Here is a 23,767-nt window from a genome sequence, read left to right on the forward strand (position 1 = left end):
AGGGGTCCACACTGGGCTCAGGTGAGCATCGATGAGGCGAGTGCGTCAGTTCACGGAGCTGGTTAGGAGCTTATTTCCGTTGTGGTTGATTTCTGTTGTGCTTCGAGAAGGGTGCTGTGAGAGCGTGATATTGATTCTCTAGTTGTCAATTCCTTCTTCTGATGTCCTGAATGAAGGGACATAAGAGAGATGGGACCGACAAAGAGCAAGGAGTCTTTAGTAAACGAGGTCTCGCCTACATTCAGTTTAGAGAAATCCAGTGATCTTGAGGAATTGTAGTCAAGGCTCCTCCGATCACTGTGTTATGTTCAGAAGCATCCCAGGAAAGTCTTACAGCTGGGGGTGAAATATGGTTCTTTTCAGGAACCAGAAACGGGAGAAATGATGTCAATGTCCCATAACAGGTAGGAGAATGGTAGGCAGCCAGACTCTTTCATGACCTTCAACAATAGAGGACAGGAGGCGTGATGCAGGACTGGACAGGTGACCCAGGACTAGGGCAGGCGTCAGCAGGTCCCAGGCTCAACTATGACAAGGAAAAGGGACCCTTCCTAGGCTGTGACTTCCCGCTCACCACCTAGGAACTGAGCCGTGGCATTGCCCACATTGCGCAGTTATTAAATCCCTTCTCTCTTTCCACACTTTCCACCAACTTAGCGCACAGCTTAATCCAACAGCTGCATTTGGTGTTGCACAGTCACCAAGACTTTTGTACACAGCAGTGCCTCCTGCCTGTTTTTTTCTTCCATCACGTGGAATATGATATTCTTAGAGGACACTGGGAAAGGCTCTGAGACACAGGGGTGGGGAGTGGGTCCCTCATGGGATCACTGGGGGAGACATACGTGTGGACAGCGGCACACTGATTGGAAAACTCTAAATTATCTAATTTAAGTTTTATAATAACCCTTTGAAGTAGAGATTTGTATTCCCATTTGATAAGTGAGCAACTGAGTTTATAGTCTTTTTTAAACTTAATTTTCTAATGTGCCGGGCATTACTAATCAACTAACCTGTGATTATTGCAAAGGCAAGCTATAAGATCTACTCTTAACTATTGGTGAACTGTTACTGTTGGTGACCTGTTAATATCTCAAGCATTGCAATGGGAAGATATGATATCTACTCTTAACTACTGGTTAGCAATTGAGTTTATGTTCATTGACCAGTGAAGAACGAAAATGGAAATTTAGGGAAGGACAGCCCAGTAAGGTGTGTGAGAATATGAAGATTGTGGAGAGCTCCTGGGCTCTGAGGGAGATTACAGAGTTAAATGTGACGGTGACATTTAATAAGCTCTCCTAGGGGGTTGCAGTAAAGAAGTTACCAGAACTCAGAAACAAAACTCATGGAGATGGGGCCTGCCCTGGAGAGGCAGGAAGTGGAGGAGTGGAAGGAGACCACATGGTGTGAGGGTTGAGGACTGGGTAGTCTAAAAGCCACCAGCAGGTGCAGCTTTAAAGGGCCCTCTTGGTTGGGAGGACAAAGGAGCCCTGCCCCAGGCTGGCCATGTGGAGAAAGTGCTGTTGTATCATTTGCTCCTTATGGGTTACTCTGATCAAATGGAAGACAGATTGGTGTTTCCTGAGCCTACTGAAAACTGGAAATCTGGCCAAGATTGTTGAGAAAGGGGGAAGATGATGATCTGTGAACCCAACATTGAGAGAATGAGAAACAAATTGAAGGTCAGTTTGAGGATGTCTGATAGCTCAGTGAGTGAATGAGTCTCAGAGCAAGAATACTCACTAACTCAACTTACATGGTATGTCCTTTGCTTGCCTTTCCCGCTAGAGGTGACTTCTGTGAGGGCACGAGTTCTGTCCTTTAGGAGCCCCTGAACCCCGACAGCAAGTACTGTGTTTGGCACAAATTAAATGTTCAATAAATATCAGTGTGTAAATGAAAATACACTTGTAGGAGTCACCTATTTGCGACGGTTTCTCGTATTTACTGTCACTGAATAATCTAATACTTATCAAATTATCTTGGAATTAAAAAATATACGTAGAGTGGCTAAAACAGTGGAGAAGGTGGAGTGCTTGAGGCTGCAAGGTAGCACGATTTCATCACGATTGCTTTAAGAACACTCATAATGTTGGAGAAGACCCTCTGGGCAGATGTGCTATTTGTCGGTTACCGTTTCATTTATGCATTTGGATCCCTTGCAGGCGGGCTGTGTCATGGCCCAGCTGTGATGCGATGGGATAGAGGAAGTGACCCTGCTGGGAATGTTGACGAGGTGGGGGGGCTACACGTAGTACTGCTCACACCGCGCTACGAACGTCCTACGTGGCTCAGGTTACCTGAACTAAACAGGAGGGGTTTAGGTCAACATTACTTTCAACTTTTGGTCAGAATCTCTACTCTGTTGTGAGACGTGAGCTCTAAATTTGATCTGTCAATTCTGAAATATCCAAAACTCCTCCTTTATACAACAGAAAGCCAGTGCTTTTCAACCAGTAACAGGGATTAATATTTTTTTCCCCAACATTGGAGATCCGTATTTTTCCTAGTGTCTGGAAACCCAGAGAGTCGAGGAATGACAGCTTTAGGTCTTTGACTGTAAGTTTAGAGCATTTAAGTTTCAGGGGGTGAACCCGGGGGCCCTCCAGTCTGGAAGTAAACATAGTAAATATGTAAGTTGCCTTTGGGGAAACTAACAACAGCTAAGTAGGCAAACTGTGCAAACGATGGCCGTGTCCAGAGTCGGCTGCAGGTTTCACATCCAAGAGCAGTTTCCTCCAGGGTAGATTCATCCTGAACAGCTTAGGAGATAAAAACTTGTACCCAAAGAGACGGTGCTTTTGTTTTGTTTCGTCTTGTTTTTTTCCAGTCTGCTTAGCATTTTACAAATCAAGGGTTTCCTTGCAAAAATCTTCTGTTTTCTAGATTTTTATTTAAAAAAAATAGAGACTCAGATTGCGCTGGGACTATGTATCCACGAGGTACAAGAAAGCTTTAGCCAAGAACAGGAAGCTCCACTGGATGTGTCATGCACTCCCTGCTTCATCCAGGTCTCACCATCTCCATTGTTAATATACATTTTCTCTTATTACTTGTTAAAAAGGCTTTGTCATAAAAATCATCTGATACTTGAAAAAGGCAGTAATTGGCTTGAACCTTTAATTTTTTATTGAATGGGCTATTTTAACTTCATAGGGATAGAAATGAACTTACATTGTGGAGATGCAAATAATTTCTGTATAATAGAGAAGATAACTGAATGGTGATGTTTGATTGTCCTGTTTCTCATTAACCAGTTTCATATCTAACTCAAAAATCTTACCCTAATCTTCCTTTATTAACCGGTCCCTACATACACCTTCTCCAAAACAGTGTTTGAATTAATTTGAACACCTCACTGGTTCACTCATTAATTAATGAGTTTAATAAAATCTTTTCATGGGTTTTTCTTATATTTGTATAAAGTTATAATTCTAATATTTTGAAAGTTAAATGAGACAATGTCTCGTTATCAAACTGTGTTTTTCTAAATGAGTGTTCCAAACAGCCTTTAAAAAATGTTCTAGAGCCTGAGTATGGACCAGTCAAGCTGGATGTTATTATTGACTGCAGCACTGCGACCTTCTTCATCGAGTAGTGAGGCAAATTGCTCACGATTATATTTTAGGAACATTTCAGAATTGATTCATTACTAAGAAAAAGGAAGCACTAGCTGCCCTGAAGACTAAGACTCCAGAACAGAAAAGCTATAGATTATAATTTATATCGGAGCAGTATTGATTTGGCATATCATAAAATGAAAGGACCCTACTGTGGAAAGTGATGCAGTGATTCAATCACCTAAGGGGTTTGGTTAGCACCCCACTAATTTTTATGTGGCCCCATTCCGCCCAGACTACATAAATTTTAAGCAAATCAGTGGATTTTGCTGCATAATATGGTGAGCATTTCTGAAGCAGAGTGATAATTTTCAAAAAACATTTAGCAAAAGAAAGCCTTTGCAAATATTTTCTCAGTTTAGTGAGAAATTAAAGCAATCATGGAGTAAGAGTACACATTAATGGATTTGGGAATTAGCTATTTTTTGTGAACAGATACAAAGGCAATAAAAAACGATTATTAAGTATGAAAAAGTTAATTAAGATGCAAATATTATGCTCTGCTATGTATTAATAAATAGCAAGGAATTTAGGAAAACAACCAAGGAACTAAAACATGATTATATATTTTAATTAAGTGTTAGTTCATGACAGAATGTTAATAGGGATAATATTAAAATATCTGGGGAAAAGTCAACCATTGGTGATGGATTAAAAGCTAAGACTGTAAAATTCTACCAAAAAGTTGTTTCAAAATACTGTTGAAAATATTTAAAGTCAGCTAGCAGGCTCTTGAAATTTTATATTATAATTAATTATCCTATAATAACACAAATAGTTAACAACAATAATTAAGATTCTTTGTGTTTCATGTCCATTTGGCGGAAGTTTTCCCCATTTTAATAATTCATAGATTCACAGAATTTTAGAGTTGGAAGAAAAGTTAAAGATATCTTAGCTCTAGTCATGATTTGATAAAAGCTAAGTAAGTAGCTGTCAAAGTGATGTTGGCAAAGAAAGGTGGGTCCTCCAAGGACCAATTTTCTAATCACTCCAACTACAGATTTCCTTCTCCCTAACATTAGTGATATAAAATGCAGTACATGTCTTTTGCAATAGCTAGTTTTACTACAGTACTGAGCTTCGTTGGGTTCCTGATTGGTTTGCTACAGGTATGTCGGGAATAACCGGAAACAATTATTAGAAGAATTGAAAATGGCCGCAGCTGGTGGGGAGGGCCGATGGCAGGGGGCTGACAAACCTTACACGTGCATGTTTGTCATGAGGAAGTTTATTTTAAAGGAGAAAGAAAGCAATAATTATTCACTTGATATGAATTTTAAAATGTGTATTTGTAATCCAGGCTAATGTTCAGGGTGAAATGTCTGTCAGTAGGAAAACACATTTCAAAAAAAGTTTTATAAAGAAACTTCTGAATGATAAATTTTTTAAAAAAGAAACATTTTGCCCATTAGCCCCAAAGAGAGCTTCAAATGCAATAGCTACCAAAACATTTATTTTTATAATACTCCTAAAATAAAATAAATTCCCCATGTTATATACATAAGCTTATTGTTTCATAGTTGTTGATGATATCCATGTTTTTTCCTTTAAGGCATTTAGAAGTAAAATTAAAATATAATTGGTACAAACTGTAAGTTCTAAAAATCTTAAGGGAAAATAACAACTTTTTCTTATTATAATAATTCTTTGTCAAGAGTATATCATTGTTTAGGGGGTGCGGGAGGGATGGATTGGGAGTTTGGGATTAGCAGATGCAAACTATTATATATAGAATGGATAACAACAAGGTCCTACTGTATAGCACAGGGAACTATATTCAATATCCTGTGATAAATTGTAATGGAAAAGAATATGAAAAAGAATACACATATGTATAAATGAGTCACTTTGCTGTACAGCAGAAATTGACACAACATTGTAAATCAACTGTACTTCGATAAAATAAATTTTTAAAAAATACATCATTGTTATAGCTCTTTTAATGTTAAACACATTAGGTATGGATACTACCAAATATTTTTGAAGGCTCTGATCTTTTATTTTAACCTGGAACTAAATGAAGCAGGTTAATTGAGGTTTACTTATTTTAAACAGGGCAGGAGGTTCAGGTCACAGAGGGGCCTTATGTGATGAAAACAGTAATAGCAGAGGTGTCACAGATACAATATTTCTTCATTCATTAGATGTTACTAAAACCCTACTCTGTGCTGGGCATCTGCGAACTGCTGGTAGTCAGGCCGTCTGCTCAGTCACCTTACAACTTAGTGATAGAAGCAGACGAGGGTACAAGGAATTCAAAATACAGAAATAATTGGATTCTGTATAAAAAGTTATAATGTGACTGAGATAGAGAATCACATAGAAGGCCATGTTAGACCTCAGAGTATGCTTTCTTGAGAAAAACGCGTTCTCTTAACTAAATCCCGAAGGAGGATTAGGGGTTCCGCTTGGTCAAGAGGTGGGAAAAATATTTCCAATCAGAATCAAAATATATGTGAAGGTCAGAAGGCAAGAAAAGTCATCACTGGAGCTTAGAGTGATTCAGAGATAGTATAACTTTTGTAGCAGGCAATTATACCTGTAAATAAAGCATATGATAGGTTAGTAACAAGAATAACCATTACATAACGAAATGGGTAGCTATGGGTGGGAGAATAATATTGTTGTGGAAAATGGAGAAAAGTTGGGAAAACTAAGTGTGTAAGATATGATGATTGCATGCCAGTAACCGTGAATATGCTACCTCTCTATGGTGCATCTGCAATTAAAAAGGAAAATAAGTGAAACCATAATATTTCTACATCTTTCTTAAAGGATTATTAAAATTTAAAATGAGGAGGCAGATACTTTGCAAAAATTTTGACTTACTAGTTTTTTGAAAGGTTAATGCTAGCTTAAAGAATAGTGATGGGCTTTCCAACATAATTTTAAAAGAGACCAGATTTCAGAATAATTCCATAATGAATTTGGAGTCCTGGAATGATTCATTTTACACTATTTTGATGAGTCATTAAAATTGAGTTAAACTTCTTTATTGAGAACATACACAATTGAATTTTAAGAGGTTGTTTTTAATAAAAAGTGTCTGGACATCCTCCTTCATTATTCAGTGTGATTCTATTAACCTCGAGGTTCACCCTTCTGAAAATGAACAAAATTATAATTGACATCTTCTCTCTGTATTCAAACAGCCTGCAACCCCAATCCTCAGATCTTGCTTACCAAAGGGGAATTTAAAATGTTTAGCTGAGTGAGAATGAGATTAAAAATTGTTGCATTTCATCCTTTGAATGACATTTTTAGCTTATTGATTTATTGAAAACAAACCTAGTTGACCATTAAGATTGGGTAGAATTTGTCTTTTGTTGGTGAGCATTATTTGGGATGTAAAACCATGGACTAATTTTTCCCATTACTTCAGAAGATGACAAAAAAGTACTTAGGGGCTTCCCTGGTGGCGCAGTGGTTGGGAGTCCGCCTGCCGATGCAGGGGACACGGGTTCGTGCCCCGGTCCGGGAAGATCCCACATGCCGCAGAGCGGCTGGGCCCGTGAGCCATGGCCGCTGAGCCTGCGCGTCCGGAGCCTGTGCTCCGCAACGGGAGAGGCCACAACGGTGAGAGGCCCGCGTACCGCAAAAAAAAAAAAAAAAAAAAAAAAGAAAAAAGTACTTAGAATGAAGAGTGTCACGTTAAAAAAAAATCACTGATTGCTAACCATTTCTGATGTTCCATTATTTTAATTATCCAGAAAAGCTTTTCACTTTGGATCAAAAATAATTCCTTCCTTTTCAGAAGTTCTTTCACTGTGTGTTTAGATACTTGACCCCAGAAACATGTTGTTCTTTTTTACTCAACAAAGACAGATGGCTAGATAATAGATAGACAGACAGATAATATCATGTGCTAGGTGATATGTTAATTAAGGTTATTCAAAGATAGAAACATACTATTCCCTTCTGTCAAAGCACTGATCAAGGGATAAATCCGAGACAGGAAGATACATTTAATGCTATGTGAAATTTTCTGTACTAGAGTAATACATTAATTCAAGAAAATAAATACTTTAATTGGCCCAAATAGCACAATAAGATGTAAAACTCGTGAATAAAGAGGTAATATCAATGGTTAAGAGAATACACAGGAAATACACTGTCAATGTTAAAATTTTAGTTCTGTTCTCTAAGTTATATGACAGCAGGCAAGACTTTTAGTATTTCTCTATGTACATTTGCTCATCTGAAAGTGCAGAAAACTGTCTACCTCACTGGGTTTGTCACATGCAAAATGCCCCAGAACAGTGCTTGGCACGTAGAATACACGATATACATGCCAGCTATATTACCATTTTATTTCACGTGTGCCATGCTGCTCTGTCTTGGTAGTCAAGACTTCTCAAACACTTACATGACATTTAAAAATTAATAAGTGGTGGGACTTCCCTGGTGGCCCAGTGGTTGAGAATCTGCCTGCCAATGAAGGGGACACGCGTTCGATCCCTGGTCCAGGAAGATCCCACATGCCGCGGAGCCACTAAGCCCGTGCACCACAACTACTGAGCCTGTGCTCTAGAGCCCACGAGCCGCAACTACTGAGCCTGCGTGTCACAACTGAAGCCCGCATGCCTAGAGCCCGTGCTCTGCAACAAGAGAAGCCACCGCAATGAGAAGCCCACACACCACAACGAAGAGTAGCCCCCGCTTGCTGCAACTAGAGAAAGCCCATGCGCAGTAACAAAGACCCAACACAGCCAGAAAAAAATTAATAAGTGGCACATATATATATATGTATATGTATGTATAACTGAATCACATTGCTGTACATATATAGTGTGTATATATATATATATATACATATTCTTTTTTAGATTCTTTTTCATTGTAGGTCATTACAAGATATTGAGTATAGTTTCCTGTGCTATACAGTAGGTCCTTGCTAGTTATCTCTTTTGTATATAGTAGTATGTATATTTTAATCCCAAACTCCTAATTTATCCCCTCCCTCCCCACTTTGGTAACCATAAGTTTATTTTCTATGTCTGTGATTCTATTTCTGTTTTGTAAATAAGTTCATTTGTATCATTTTTTTAGATTCCACGTGTAAGCGGTAGTATATGATATTTGTCTTTCTCTGCCTGACTTACTTCACTTAGTATGATAATCTCTGGGTCCATCCATGTTGCTGCACATGGCTTTATAATATTCGTGTATTTGTGTGTGTGTGTGTGTATTTGTGTGTGTGTGTGTGTGTGTGTGTGTGTGTGTATTTGTGTGTGTATATACCACATCTTCTTTATCCATTCATCTGTCATTGGACATTTAGGTTGCTTCCATGTCTTGGCTATTGTAAATAGTGCTGCAGTGAAACTTGGGGTGCATGTATTTTTTCAAATTCTAGTTTTCTCTGGATATATATACCTGGGAGTGGGATTGCAGGATAATATGGTAGCTCTATTTTTAGTGTTTTAATGAACCTCCATACTGTTTTCCATAGTGGCTGCACCAATTTACATTCCCACCAACATTGTAGGAGGCTTCCCTTTTCTCCACACCCTCTCTAGCATTTATTGTTTGTAGACTTTTTGATGATGGCCATTCTGACCGGTGTGAGGTGATACTTCATTGTACTTTTGATTTGCATTTCTCTAATACTTGGTGATGTTGAGCATCTTTTCATGTGCCTGTTGGCCATCTATACACCTTCTTTGGAGAAATGTCTGTTTAGATCTTCTGCCCATTTTTTGACTGGATTGTTTGTTTTTTTGATATTGAGCTGTATGAAGTGTTTGAATATTTTGGAAATTAATCCCTTGTTGGTCGCATTGTTTACAAATATTTTCTCCCATTCCATAGGTTATCTTTTCGTTTCGTTTATGGTTTCCTTTGTGGCATTCACTTATTTTCCCATTTTATTGATTTCTATTCTTATCCTGTTTTCTTAATTATACATGCTTTATGTTTTGTTTACTGCCATTTTTCTAGATTCTTGAGATGGAAGGTTAGACATTTATCTCTTTCTTATATATTTATTGTTAATAAATTTCCCTCTGAGCATTAATTTACTTTTTTCTATCCATACTGATATTTTGAAATTTCATTAGGATTCATTAAATTATTTTTCTAAACTTTGCTTTGAATTTTTAATTATGACTTATTTAGAAATGTATTGTTTAATTTCTAATCTGTGGGTGAACTTCCCCTTATCTGTTTAATCCACCTGAGTCAAAAACCAAGGTCTGAATGATTTCAATCCTTTGAAATTTGTTGAGGACTGCTTTAAGCATCAGCGTATGGAAAATATTAGTAAATGCTCTAAAAGTATTTGGAAAGAATTCGAGTTCTATAATTATTGGGTTTGGTATATATCATACACCTATATATGTATATGTGTGTATATATATCATATCATATCATGTCATATCAACAAGGTTGTCCATAGTGCGGTTCAGAGCTATATAGTTAACAGATTTTTATCTACTTGTTCTGTCAGTTTTGTGGTGCTTGTATTAAAATTCCCAACTACAGTTGTGGAATTCTGTCTCCTTTTAGCAATGTCAATATTTACCTTATAGATTCTCAGAATATCCAACAAAATTTCCCGTCTGATTGGACACCAACTGCAGTGTCTCCCCAGCAGGTGAGGGCTCTGGAATCTCACCTTCTCCTGGGAGCCATGTCCCCAAGGTGTCCTGGACCTCCTGTGCACGCAGCTCAGGAGTCCGTCAAAGGTGGAAGACGAATTTCCACATAGAATTTTGCCATTCCCGCCTCATGATGCTCCCTTTTCAAGTACTTCTTCCCCCCAAATCCCAGCTGTGCTAGAACCTCACTGCTCTGGTCTTTGTCATCTTCACCCAGTGAGACAGCTGCTTTCCACCTTGGCTGTGCCTTCCTGACTCAGAAAGCATCTCCAAGCAGAGCTTGTGGCTCACCAAGCCTTCTCTCCACGTTCGCAGGCTGCATAGGTAGTTGTCCATCTCCTGTAAACAATTGTTATACATATTTGTCCAGGTTTCATAGTTATTTATTTCCAGAGGCTGAGTGTGATACTGGCTACTTCACTGTGGCCAGAAACAGAAGACATGTGGTTCCCTTTCATTGATATTCAAATTTCTTGTGTTTGAAATTCTCTAAATCCATTGCCTAAGAAGTGAAAACTGAGGTCCGGGGATTATTTTGTTCCAATCCAGACATCTTCCATCTTCTGTACCAGCCCGCTGTTGTACCCTGCAGCTCTTCATGGTTTTGGGCGGTCCTCCCATAATTGATACTTTTTATAGCAGATGCCAGAGAAAACAAGTGCTTTTCTTTCTTGGAGGTTTTTCTTCTCCCAAACCTGGGAAACGATTGCCCTGGAAACTTAAACAGTAAGATTTATAAATGTTGAAAAGTGTCACTAAGTAATTGATGGTCTTGGTCAAATGCCCCCAACCACCTGGCAGAGAACACGCCATTTACGTTCATTATTCTGATGGAGTTCACCAGATGCGCCTCCCTCCTCAGATTCTGCCTTGGGTGCTTCCCAGGCTCTGAACAGTCGCATATTATAAGAGAAGCACTTGCATGCAAACGCACTGGGATAAAATAGATTCATTTTAATTTCCAAGTTGATAACTTGCATTTTGTTAATTCGTAAGAGGCTTCTGTCCAGCATGAGGCCCTTAGGAATTTAATGAAAAATACTCCTTTGCAAATAACTTTTGTTGCTTTAGGGAATTTCGTAACTATTTTTTGCATGCCACTAGGCGATAGGTTACTTTAAGGCAGAGACCAGTTCTTCCTCATGATCATCTGCCATGTAGTTGATTCAGGCACTAGATATATATCTGTCAGTGTATACAATATACACAGGTGTCTACACAAAGGATCTCTTAATTTGGGAGTGAACAGAGGGTTTTAAATAACTATACTATTTTCATCAGTAGAGAGGCTGAAAAATAAAGGCAACCCACACAGAGGTTCTGAAAAAGAAAATTACTCTCATAAATTATTTTATCATAATCTAAACCAAATGTTCCAAAACCCTGATGTCTGTAAAGTTGGAAAATTATTATCTTTTACATATCCCTTGAGGACGATTCATACACTTCCATGGAAAATCTGTCTGTCCATTTGCCAACAAGCCTCAGATAACACGTCAGAAGAAAAGGGACAAAAACAAAAGATTTAAAAGACAAAAAAAGAGACTCTTGGCATCCTACTGAATCGCAATATTCTTTTCCTTCCACTCATGCTTCAAAATGCAAATCAGGTTTAGATGTAAAATGGTATGAATTATGCCAGGGTTACAAGCACTCTAGCAAAGGACAACGCTGTATTTGTGGAAAATCGGCTAGGGGATTTCAGGAGACATGGCTTAAGGACTTTAAATACACAAGAGACTGTGATCGGCTGAATTGTGCACTCTCCCCCTACCTAAAATTCATGTGTTGAAGCCCTAACCCTATCCGAGGTTACTGAACATGAGCCCATCTTTAGAGAGATAATTAAATTAGGGTGGTCCCAAATCCCAAATGACCGACGTCCTTAAAAGAAAAGAAGAGACTCCTGGGATGGATCCAGAGGAAAGACCGTGTGAAGACACAGCACGATCTGCAAACTGGGAGAAGACACGAGAGAAGCACCCCCCTGCTGACACCTTGACCCTGGACGTCCAGCCCCCAGACCGTGAGGAAATAAATTTCTGTTTTTTAAGCCACCCTGTCTGTGGTGTGTTGTTATGGTAGCCCTAACAAAACAACGCAGACTGTTAAAAAAAATAAACTCTGTTAGACATTTCTGAATTAGATAATTTTGCAGTTCAGTTGGGTTCAAAACATTTTGAGAGGTGAGTCAATATCCTTTCAGAGTGTTTTTCAGCAACTGACCTCAAAATGGGTTTCTTCTGAAAGCAATAGGTGATCGAACAGACACAAAAGATCAGATAATATTTTTGGCTAACTTGAAATAGATACTTAATTTTTAGTTAAATAACACACATAAGCATATAGAATGCCATGTTCATTCGGATATGCCAGATAAATTCTTTAAGGAAAAAAAAAATCTCTGATCATGTCATTCTTCTTTGAAGAACCTGAAATAGCTCCCAAGTTATTCAAAACTGCATGTGCTTCTCCAGCATGTGATTCAGACGTGGCCTCTAGCTCTGCCCTTTCCTCCGTAGATAACGCGCTGTGGTGCAGACTCCGCAGCGGCCCTGGCCCTGCCTTGCTCCGGTTATCCCTCCTTCTGGATGAGTATTCCTCCACCCTCGAGCTAGTCCTAGGACTCTTGTTATCACTCGAGGCCAGTGGAAAAAGCAAATGACTTCAAGGCACCTCCTCAGATTGCCCTCTACCGTTTGTAATTTAACTTTCCTTAAATCTCCTCCAAAACAATTAGTTATTTTTCTTAGGACACTTAAAATTTGCCTTCTTTGATGTTTATTTCTCCACTTACGGAGCCAACATCTATCTATCAACCTATCATTCATCTACTGATCAGTCACTCAATCAATATAGTTGTATTATCCTGAAAGTGGACACATGGTTTCTGATCCAGAGATAGACTATACTTTCCTACTTAGAGCTGTAACTACATAGGTTTTCCTTTCTCAATCTGTCCCGTATCTGGGGTTTCGTGATGAGAGCTGGGTGTTACCCCGCATGTATCAGGGTCCCTGCCATAGGTGAGAAATCCCAAAAACATGAATCTGGGAGCTCACATGGGAGCGGCACCCCTGTAAGCCACCATTCCCCTCTCCTCTCGTAAAGGGAGGAAAACCTTTGCTCCCTGGTGTAAACACTTTTCTTCAGGAGAGAAGGGGCGGGGTCCTGGATTCTCACTCTTCGGAATATAAATAAATGTCTTCAGAGGGAGACGGGACAAGCATTCTGAGTTTACAACCTCAGGACTGTCCACATGGCTCCAAATCTCGTCCTCCTTGAACTGTAAACACATACCTTCAGGGAGGCAGGTCCCTTACCAGTGATTCAGCAGCTTCCAGGCTTATCCTTTAACCGAGGTCCCAGTAAATTTGTTCAGAATGCTCTAACCATGCAGAAACGTAAAAATACTCACTTTCTGGCAGGTAGTGTTATAATAATCCCTTTTTTCCTACAATTTCCGGTGTTTTGCCTTGAACACACTGAGCACCTGATTAGTGTAAGCTGGTTGGGGTAGAATAGAATAGAAGTAAAATAAAACTGTCGAATTTCTTTGAACTAGGTGGTGCATACGGGGCTACTTTCAATATCCTTTTAGAAATTATTGTCGCAATTCTGGTTGGCCTCCGTCTACAGGATAACAAAAAAATCTAATTGGTAGAACTTTCAGTATTTTAAAAAATAATACTATTTCAAACTTGACAAATAGATAATAAGAGTCAGCTCCAAAATATTCCATATCAAACAAGATTCCTTGGTCTGGGTTGTAAGATTTAGATTATTTCCTACTGTTCCTGGTCAAATTTCCCATTCTGTTTCATGCCATGTATGTGGCCCATTTAACGAATATGAGACTTCAAAACTGCAGTTCAGTCTTGGGGACTATAAGCATACTGTATACTGTAAAACGTCTTTGAACTGATTTGAGAAGAATTCAAATAACGCTGAACAGAGGAAATTGCAGGAACATCTGCCAAAATGGATATTCAGATCTTCTGCCATGCATTTTAAGGAGGTTAGTCTGTGAATTTTCAGATGAAAGACTTTGCTCAGGGTCTTAGAAATATAAATAGGGAAAAAAAAGTGAGAAAAGAGAAAGGAAAACCTTTGAGTTAATCCAGTTTCCAGTAGAGATGAAAAAGGTACCACAGAGTTGAAAGGCGAGTTTCCACCCAATGGTCTTTGGCAATCGCTCTTTAACTTGTTTTAGTAAAAGCACACTCATTTTTTTCCCTCAGAGAAAACGGCCTTCGATGGCAGTTAGATGTTTCACAGCCGTTTGTATATTTCTGGCTTCAAAGTCCGCAAGAGGGAAAACAAATCTATTTTCTAAATATTGTGTGATATGCTGAATACACTGATTTATTCTTTCTTCCGAGCGAATGTCAAATATGTTTACCGTGTGAACAATGTGGAGGCATTTGCTGAAACTCTGGTGAAAGAAAAAAGCAAGCTGACAGTGAGAACAGATTTTGATGGGTAGAGCAGCAGTTAAATGCGGGCCTCCCCGAGGTAAGGGCCGCCATTCTTGGTGCCGGCAGGTAGCTGTGGTCCTTCCCAAGGTAGAACTCCAGAATATTCTTGAGTGTGCTCCCATAGACCTGGGTGAAATCACTTGTTATGCTTCTTGAGAGAGCCAGCTTGAAAGCTCTCTTGGAAAATCAGTATTCCTGATAAACAAGAAGGGGTCTTGAGAAATGTGCATATGCTTTAGAGTTTGCCAAAACAAATAAATAATTATTTAAGTAGAAGAAGAAACCATCGAAATATCAAATAAATAAAAGCATTTCAAATACTAGAGAGAGTGAATTTTAAAACTTTTAAAGTGATGTCACATGGTCCCAATTACTAATATCTGTGTCATTTTACTCGATATAGGAGTTTCTTCACTTATTTCATTTCAGGAATCCTAGAGATAGTAGATATCAGAGGTCCTCTACTTTAAACAACGACCTCATTGTACCGAAAACACCAAGCCCAAAGCGGTGGGACACCTAGTTCAAGTTCACATCGATATTCTGTGTTCAGAGGCCATCTAGTAGGTTAAGTCCCTGTAACCTGCAGCCTGTTTAGGAATCTGGAAATTAGGAAAGTGGTAGCACTTTCTACCGCTGCTCTGAATGGTAGGGAAGAGGATTAACCTCATTATTTTTGAAAGTCTGGCAGTAGCTCCATGGCCTGCCCTCGCCTGGTTCTTAGTAGATATTTGAATGAATTAATGAGATACATAAAGCGGGAAAATCTCCTATCAAGAGAAATCCCTTTGCCAAACTTCATCTTCAGTTTTCTTACTCTTCTGAATTCTGTCACTTTTACCTCCTCTTCAGTAACCGGTGTTACCAGACGTATTCTGGAACTAGATAGCCAAATTCCTAATCCAACTTAGTTTTCAAGAACAAATTGAGCAAATCAGTTTTCAAAGAAAATAGCCACTCTCAGGAGGAGACAGGCTTCTCTCCCACTAGAACCAAAGAAAAGAGTCGCTCTCCTTTTCAGAATCACAGACTCCTTTTTCAGAATCATAAACTCTTAATTTTCTGCTTCAGGAAACAACAGCCTCTGGCTTTGTTTTGTTTTCATTTTCTTTTAATTTTAACAAGGGAAAACCAAAGCCTCCATCTTAGCTATCTTTCTCTCTTTCTAAGAGACAAGAGTGCCCGAAAAAGGAGAACTAGAAAATCGAAATTGTTTTTATCGTTGGCATCCTTGTTTTCTTTGGGGGATTGCTAAAGGTCCTGAGGGCACATCTCCTCCAATCTCATCTCACGAAAGTTGAAAAGTCAGCACTGAAATGACCACAGCTGGAGCCTTGGACAAATGTCTTCCCATCCCTGCAGCGGGCAGAATTAGCCCTGGTGCACCTGCCCGCAGCTCGGTGCTCTAGCCCAGGTACACACACAGGTTCATTTAGGAGTACAAAATGACGGCACTTACTCTTGAGTAAAGGTTGTGGAGGTGACCTCTGCCATGCTATGAATGAGCAGACTGTGAAGCTACAGGCTGGCCAGGAGCCCCTGCTGCTGTGGCCCTGCATCTGGGTCTCCTCACCAGTGACCCAGTCAGATCACAGCTGCTGCTTACCGGCCTCCTTGGCTCCTATTCTGAGAGCCGGATTTCTAGCAATACTACGGAGACTGAGTTTCCCTAAATTGAGGTAAGCCTAAACCTAGAAGCCTTCTTTGTTATTGTTTCCGTGAGAAATTGCCTTCTCTTTTATCTGTCTCGTTTTTCAAATTACACAAAAGCTTTTGGAAAACGAATCATCTTAAATTAAAGGTTCTTTATACTGAAAATAATGGGAGTTGATTATAATGTCTGATATGAAGAGGTTATTTTAATCCTTAAGGCATGTTTGCCAAAAAATCTATGATATTATCAAAATTAGTTAAGAAATACTGATGTGTAATATATGCTGATAAAGACTGTTTTTATATTATTTATTCAGTACTTGATGGAGCTTTATTGTAAGCGAAGCACTGAGAGATTAAAATCACAAAGATAAATAAAATGGAGCCCCTCTTCTTAAAGCAACTTAAAACCTAGTGAGAGTTAGAAATATGCATGGAAAATACACACCCATCAACCATGAGGAAGGTGAGGGCAGGGAAATCTCAAGAAGCATAGAGGCTGCCAGCCTGGAGACTCCACAAGGAAACCTGACCTTGGAAAGTCTTCACTGGGAAAATCAGTGAGAATCTGGTCACAGGTACTAGACACCACTGTAGATTTAAGGGGATATATTTTAATGCGGTGAACATGATGCTTGTGAGATTACTGGGAGACGAAATTGAAAGGGCTGAGCTCCTCGGAATGACCCTCAGAATGCTATTGCAGAACCAGACACCGACCTGTTGGAAATGAACGATTTCACAGAAGCTAACAGGAAATAGAACCATTCTGTGATGGACCAAAAATCAGACTCACTACTGTTGAGGACTGAACATAACCTCCACCCTCAAATCTATATGTTGAAGCCCTGACCCCAGGACCTCAGCATGTGACCACATTTGAAGGTGATTTTTAAGAGGCGGTTAAGGTAAAATGAGGGCATGAGGATGAGGCCCTAATCCAATAGGACTGGCGACATTTTAAGAAAAGAGGCAACACCAGGGACGTGTGCTCTCGGAGGAAAGGCCATGTGAGGACATGGTGAGAAGCTGTCTGTCTGCACGCCACGGAGAGAGGCCTCGGGAGAAACCAGCCCTGCTGACACCTTGATCTTGGACATCCAGCCCCCAGTGCTGTGAGAAAATGCACTTCTGTTGTTTAAGCCCCGCTGTCTGTGGAATTTTGTTATGACAGCCATAGAAACAAATATAACCATAATCACATCTGAACATTTCAAAAGCGTGAGCATTGTCAAACCACAAATATGACCAAGCAGCCCATCCTGGATAACAGGAGTATCTGCTGCTTCTTATCTAATTATAGATTTAGTCCCACTTCATCCCTAGGCCTCACAGATAAGGTTCATTGAGATACCGGATCAAGAATTACCTCTACTTCCTGAGAACATCCAGTGCAGGGAACAGCCCTGCTTCCCTACCTCTCCCAGATTGCCTTACATGAGCCCCAGTCTTATTAATAAACCCTTTCTATCCCAATTTATGGACACACCCATGGTTCCCTCAGTGTGCGGTTTTTCTTGTTGCCACGAGTAATCAAGCCTACGTACCCCACTCTCCTGTATTCCTTGCTGTAGGTCATTGAAAACTTCATTTAGTTTAGTTTATCATATTTTTTTCTATTTCCCAGCATATATTTATTGAGCACCTACTATGGCCCTGACACTATGCTAGGGATTTGAGATATTAGCTAAGAAAAAAAAATCCTTTTTTACATGCAAATGCTGGTTAATTATGGGAAACTTAAGAATTAACACATACGATTAAATATAGGTAATTTAAAATTAGTTTTACTTAAATTGAGGGAAAACATTAATTCCTGATGTAAGAAATTAAGCCTAAACTACTAAATAAATATTCTAGTTGTTGAGTCTTTAGTTTTAATCTGGGGAGGCTCCATCGTTGAAGTATTGCTGCGAGAAAAGGAATTCCACCATTGACTGTTTCCCCAGATAAAATACTTGTGCAGAAAAAGAGAAGCTAAATCCAGTGTTACTATAAAAGACACTAAAATTGTGGAATTGGAAGTGTGTTATAAAACTAGGATCAACCTTTTTGTTTCTTGCAGATTCAGACTCTGGGAGGAAACAATCTCCCTGGTTCTTTGACTGTTTCTTTGTTCCTTTTCTTGTACTCTCAGCTCTCCCTGCTTCCTGGGTCCTTCATCCTTGTGTCACACTAAGTGTCACTACTACATCACTTGAGAAGCCAGTCTCTCCGTGGATGCTTTTCATCTGCCAGTGCGGGTCCACAGCATCCTCTTTAGGAAGGAGAGAAGAGGTCTCACCCCAGGTACCCAGCCTCCTTCACATTCACAGGACAGCCTTGATGTTTACACGTTTGATTAGAATTGAAACTAGAACCCAGATAGTCGCAGTGAAAAGGCTAGATATCTTTCCAGGTTTTTTTCCTTATTATTTTAAGGAAACTATAAAGTAAATGACTCCATCAGTGGGACCTGAGCGCCCTGGGATATCTGAGACTAGCCTGTAGTCCTTTCTTCTCAGTAGAATGTGGGACGCCGGTGCCTGTGTCCCATCACAGAAGTCACAGAGGTGCTCTCAGTCCCACTGCAGCTGCACCCAGAGTCTGCATTCCTCCAGCACGCGTTTTGTTAAAAGCAAAAGAGAAAGAAAGAACAAAGCCTTGTCATGGGATTCTTTCAGTCATGCAGAACACTGTAACGTTCAGTGTGAACTGTCATTCCAAAATCCAAAAGCACCCTCAGCAGCCTTCCTGCTCACCTGGAGGCGAGCTTCTCTGCTGTGTCGACGAACGGCTCAAATAGGAGCAGCCAGGGATGAGGCGAGCCTGCCGCGAGCCCGTCCTCGCCCACAGGCCCCGGGAACGGCTGGGGCCGGAGCTGCCCCTTGGCTGCCGGAGACCCCCCCAGAGTCACAGGAAAGGCAGGGTCTGTGCCATCCTGGGGGCCAGTGCTGTGCTAACCAGGGGCACAGAGCAGAGAGGAGGCTATTTGCGGTGGGGCCGGTGTGCAGTGTCCTCAGCGAGCAGACGGAGGGGGAGGAAGGGCGGACAGACGGGCAGAGATGGACGCGTTTGGAGGCGCCGCCCGTGGCCCAGGCCGTCCGTCAGGGCGTGTTTCCGCTTCTGCCTGTAGAGGGCGCGTTGTCTGGCTGGGGGGTTTGTTTTCAGCTGGAAGACGGGGAACCAGTTACCCTCCTGCTGCTTTTACCCCGGGATCTTTGCTGCCCTCGTTTAAGTGTATATGTGACAAGATTAAAAGGGCCCACGGAGTATTTTGTACTTTGTCACCAGGGGTGAGGAGCACAGAAGTTGACTGCCAGTGATTAGGAAGATCAAATAATAAAAGGAGGGAGGAGACGTCTGCTGGGTGAGGCAGGGCCCATCCCTCCCCTCTCGGCTCTCCAGGGCTCCCTGCCACCTCCCTTCCCTCCCCACGCGCCCACATTCTCTCCTGTCCTGCTCCCAGCCTGCTCTGTGGCTCCCCCTTGGTGAGAAAGGCTGCTGATAACCCAGAAGCCTTCGCACTGCATGTGCTGCTTTGGTGGGTTTGTCTCTGAGCCAGTGTGAACGCCCCCACCCCCCCGCGCCCTTGGTGGGCACCGGTGTGTCCTCTGGATCCCTTCTGATGCTCTGTTTCACTGAAAGAGGATGTTGGTGTGTCACAAAGTAGACCTGTTAATTCTATGCATTCATCATTCAAGGTGACAATCAGTGAAACAGACTGAGAAAACTCAGTCTTTGTGTTTCTTTCAAATACATTAATTTGTTTAGATTTTTTGCCATATTCACTCACTCACTTGTGCATTCATTCCGGAGCCATGTGTGGAATGTCTAAAGGTTCCAAGTACGATTCTTGGTGACAGGGATTCAGTGAATAGACAAAAGCACCTTTGTCCATGATGTCTTGCGGAGAAAAATGGAGAGGAGACGTGAAAACATCACTAATGTAGCTCTTTTGTCATAAGTACATGAAAGAACCGCACTGATGCAGGCGGGTAGGGGAGTGAGGGGCCGGCGCAGGGCAGCCTCTCAGGCTGAGGCCGGTCCGGAGGTGAGAAGGGCTTCTAGCAACGGACCAATGAGGACGCTTGCTCGGCCCAGGCTGCGCCAGTAATTAGGGCAGAGCTCCTACTGTTTGCTCTTCCCAGAAATGTTTCTGTGGATTCTTGTTACTTCGTGCATCTGCTGCTTAGACAAAATTTAATCCTTCTGCCCGTGATGTTCCTAGAGATGAGGAATCACCTTTTTCACTTTGAAGGTGAAGGTGCAGATTTTAAACATTTCACCGGCACATACAGTATGGATACTAACTTCAAAAAATATTTGGATGTTACGTTTGAATTTTTAAAAAACTATTGCTACTCTAGTTCACATAGTTCAAAGAAAAATTTAATTATGCCAGGAACGTGAGGCTTTAAAAGACAAATGTTAAATCCGGCAAATGCCGAAGTGCAAGTAAGCGTGTTCCAAATGTGACTTTGAAGAAAAGTACCTTCGTGTTCGGTTTCCACATTTCTTAAAAAAAAGAAAGTCTGTGGCATTTATTCAGCATTTTCCCTTTTGTGACTGCCCACCTACTATGTTGGAAAACACTCCTGTTCCCCCAGTTTTATTGCAATTAATATTTTCATTACCATTTGTCTGACTGCAGTTCTATGCTGAATCTAAACCAAAAATACTGAAGTGAAACATTAAATGTGCCTATCAATTTAAATAATATTCTGTGTGGTTTACCTCTGACACATCATTATTCTTCAAATGAATTTAACTTACACTATCAGCTTAGAAGCTCCTAAAATAATTTCAACTTAATTTTAGTCAGTTCATAAGCACATTAAAACCTGCTAGTGAGGCTGCCAAGATTTAGCGTTTTCTAACAGATTTACTAAGTTTTAGAGTGAGAAGAATCGGCTGTTGTGTGTATTGCTGAAGATGTTTGTTCTATCTTTAAGGATGGCAGTGTATCTTGGGGATATGTCCACTGGTATAAAATGAGAGTGAATCATACATACTTGATTTTGATTTTTTTTATAATGCCTTCTAGAAGAAATACACATTTTGTCTTAAGATAAAAGAAATGAACCCAAAGTTAAATACTGTGGAGATCATGCTGACTTACACCTGACATCTTCGAAAATGGTGTCTTAATGGGATGACATTTGGGTAAGGCATCTCATTAATGTATCTTCTTTTAAAAAACATTCTATGAGATTAATGCGAACTCAAATCTTAGTTTCCTCCACAGCTATTGAAGGCATCAGAAATACCACAAATTTATTATCATGCATGGGAAGCCCCCAGAGTACCTGCAGATCCACAAAGAACAGTAATTCATTGAGGGCACCAGTGTTTATCGCGTGTTTTCTGTGGGCCACCCTCGGGCCAGGTCCCACAGAGGAGACCAAGGGCCTGGCCCCTCCGAGGTGGTCTGCGTGGAGGGGCAGTACCTATCGGGAAGGCAGTTCAGTCCTAATAAACCTAGAGGCCAGTATCAGGTCAAAGCACATTTGGTGAAATAAGAATGACCGTCGCCTCACGACAGCTGAGCGAGCAGAGGAGAGGAAAGAGCTCAGAGAGCTGGGGAAACAGGACGGCCCCCGGGCGTGCTGTCCCCTCGCAAGGACCCGCCACCCCACGCGTGCCAGCGCCGCGCTCACTCTCAGCCGCTGTTCTCAGAACAAGCTTTCAGACCAGAATGCAGGTCTAAAGGGGACTGAGACCCAAGTCACGAGCTGTGGTGCAACCAGCATCCTCGGTGCCGCCGCAGGCCCTCCTCGTGTGGAGGTTCCCACACAGATCCCGAGCCCCAGGGCGAGCTCTCCATCCTGGTCCTTGGTGTCCCTTTCCAGCAGCTGGCCTCGGACTGGTGTTCCCCAAGCTGGAATCTAGAGAAGAGGCCCCTTTCCTGCCAGGAAGATGCCCCATCATTTCTCCTGCAAAGCTCCTAAAACTCCTGGGATTTCCTAAGTGATAACAACATGAGGGCGTCTTCAGTTATTCATAACAAGCCCCTTTCAGCCACACTTGAGCTTGTGGTAATGAGGTGGCTTTTGGAAAGCCCTGAAGGACGGGGCCAGCGGCCAGCGGAGCAAACCTGGTGATTAGAGGATGGGAACTTTCAGCCTCACCCCTGACCTCTGCGGAGGGAAGAGAGGGGCTGGAGCTTGGATCAATCACCAATGGCCAATGACTTAATCAGTCACGCCTGCGTAATGAAGCCTCCGTAAAAACCCAAGAGGATGGGGTCCAGAGAGCTTCCGGGTTGTGAACACGTGGAGGTGCTAGGCAAGTGGGTGTGGGGGCTCTGTGCCCTCCCCTTACCCTGCCTTGTGCATGTCTTCCGTCTGCTGCCCCTGGTGCTATGCTTGTATAGTAAACCGATGATCTAGGACGTAAAATGCTTCTGAGTTCTATGAGCTGCTCTAGCAAATGAATCAAACCTGAGGAGGGGGCATCGGAACATCCAACCTCTGGCCGATCGGTCAGAAGCACAGGTGACAACCTGGACTCGTGATTGGCATCTGAAGGGATGGGGGGTGTCTTGCGGGACTGAGGCCTTAACCTGTGGAGTCAGAGGCTAACGCCAAGAAGACGGAATTGAGTTAAACCGTAGGCTGCCCAGCTGGCGTTGCAGAATTGCTTGGTGTGGGAAAACGCACCCTCTGGTGCCAGAAGTGCTGTGTGAAGGAGACACACAGGGAGGGTGTTTCCTCTCCCGCCCGCCCCGGGGTGTGTACTCACCGCAGGACACCAGGAAAGGGCACGGCCGTCAGCCCCGAAAGGTTCAAAGTATCGTCCTTCTCCCAGGACCACGGAGGCCCGGCCTCCTTTCCTTTGCACAGGAATCATCCCATAATTAACGAAAAGTCTGCTCTATGTAGGCTTGTAGCCTCCAAATACAGATCTCAGAGGGGAAGCTATACTTGAAAATTTTCTACGTCGTCAGGCATCTTATTAGTCCAAGAGAAAGAAGAACAAGGCGTACTGCTTTGCAAGCGTGGCTCACTGTTATTACCCTTTCCTTTTCCTTGTATCACAGAGGGAAGAGAACAGGAGCAAGTAGAGGAGAAGTGAGAAAGAACGCAGCAGGAGACAGAGGATGAGTGACACTGACCCACCCCTGGGCTCCCAGAACCGCCCCCGTGCCAGTCGCGTGACAGGCAGCTGGCAGGAGAGAAGGTCAAAGATGCTCGGGGCGAGGTCGGCCATGGAGCTGCCCTGTCTTGACAATGTCTTTCCTGCCCCCCCTCCCCTCGGTGCTACTCTCCGCTGGGGGTCCCCTGCAGAGGGTGAGTATCCAGCGCACCCCGCCGGGGGTCCCCTCCTTGGTCTCCCTGCCCCAGTTACGGGGCATGGCCGGAAATTCCTACACGTCCTTGTGCCTGAATGTTGAGATTTTTGTTGTGGAAGTCTCTTTCCTACACACAGA

The 23,767-nt window shown here is 41.8% G+C and overlaps 1 long non-coding RNA gene across 1 annotated transcript in view; it reads left to right on the forward strand.

Moving 5' to 3' along the window:
• Positions 1-23,424, forward strand: part of LOC114484561 (uncharacterized) — a 224,910-nt gene extending 201,486 nt beyond the window's left edge. Inside the window, exon 3 of the long non-coding RNA XR_003677633.1 lies at positions 23,378-23,424. This is a non-coding gene — a long non-coding RNA (uncharacterized lncRNA). The remainder of the gene's footprint in view (positions 1-23,377) is intronic.
• The last annotated feature ends 343 nt before the right edge of the window (positions 23,425-23,767 follow it).

This window comes from Physeter macrocephalus, chromosome 20 (genome assembly GCF_002837175.3).
Source record: "Physeter macrocephalus isolate SW-GA chromosome 20, ASM283717v5, whole genome shotgun sequence".
Lineage (NCBI taxonomy): Eukaryota > Metazoa > Chordata > Mammalia > Artiodactyla > Physeteridae > Physeter > Physeter macrocephalus.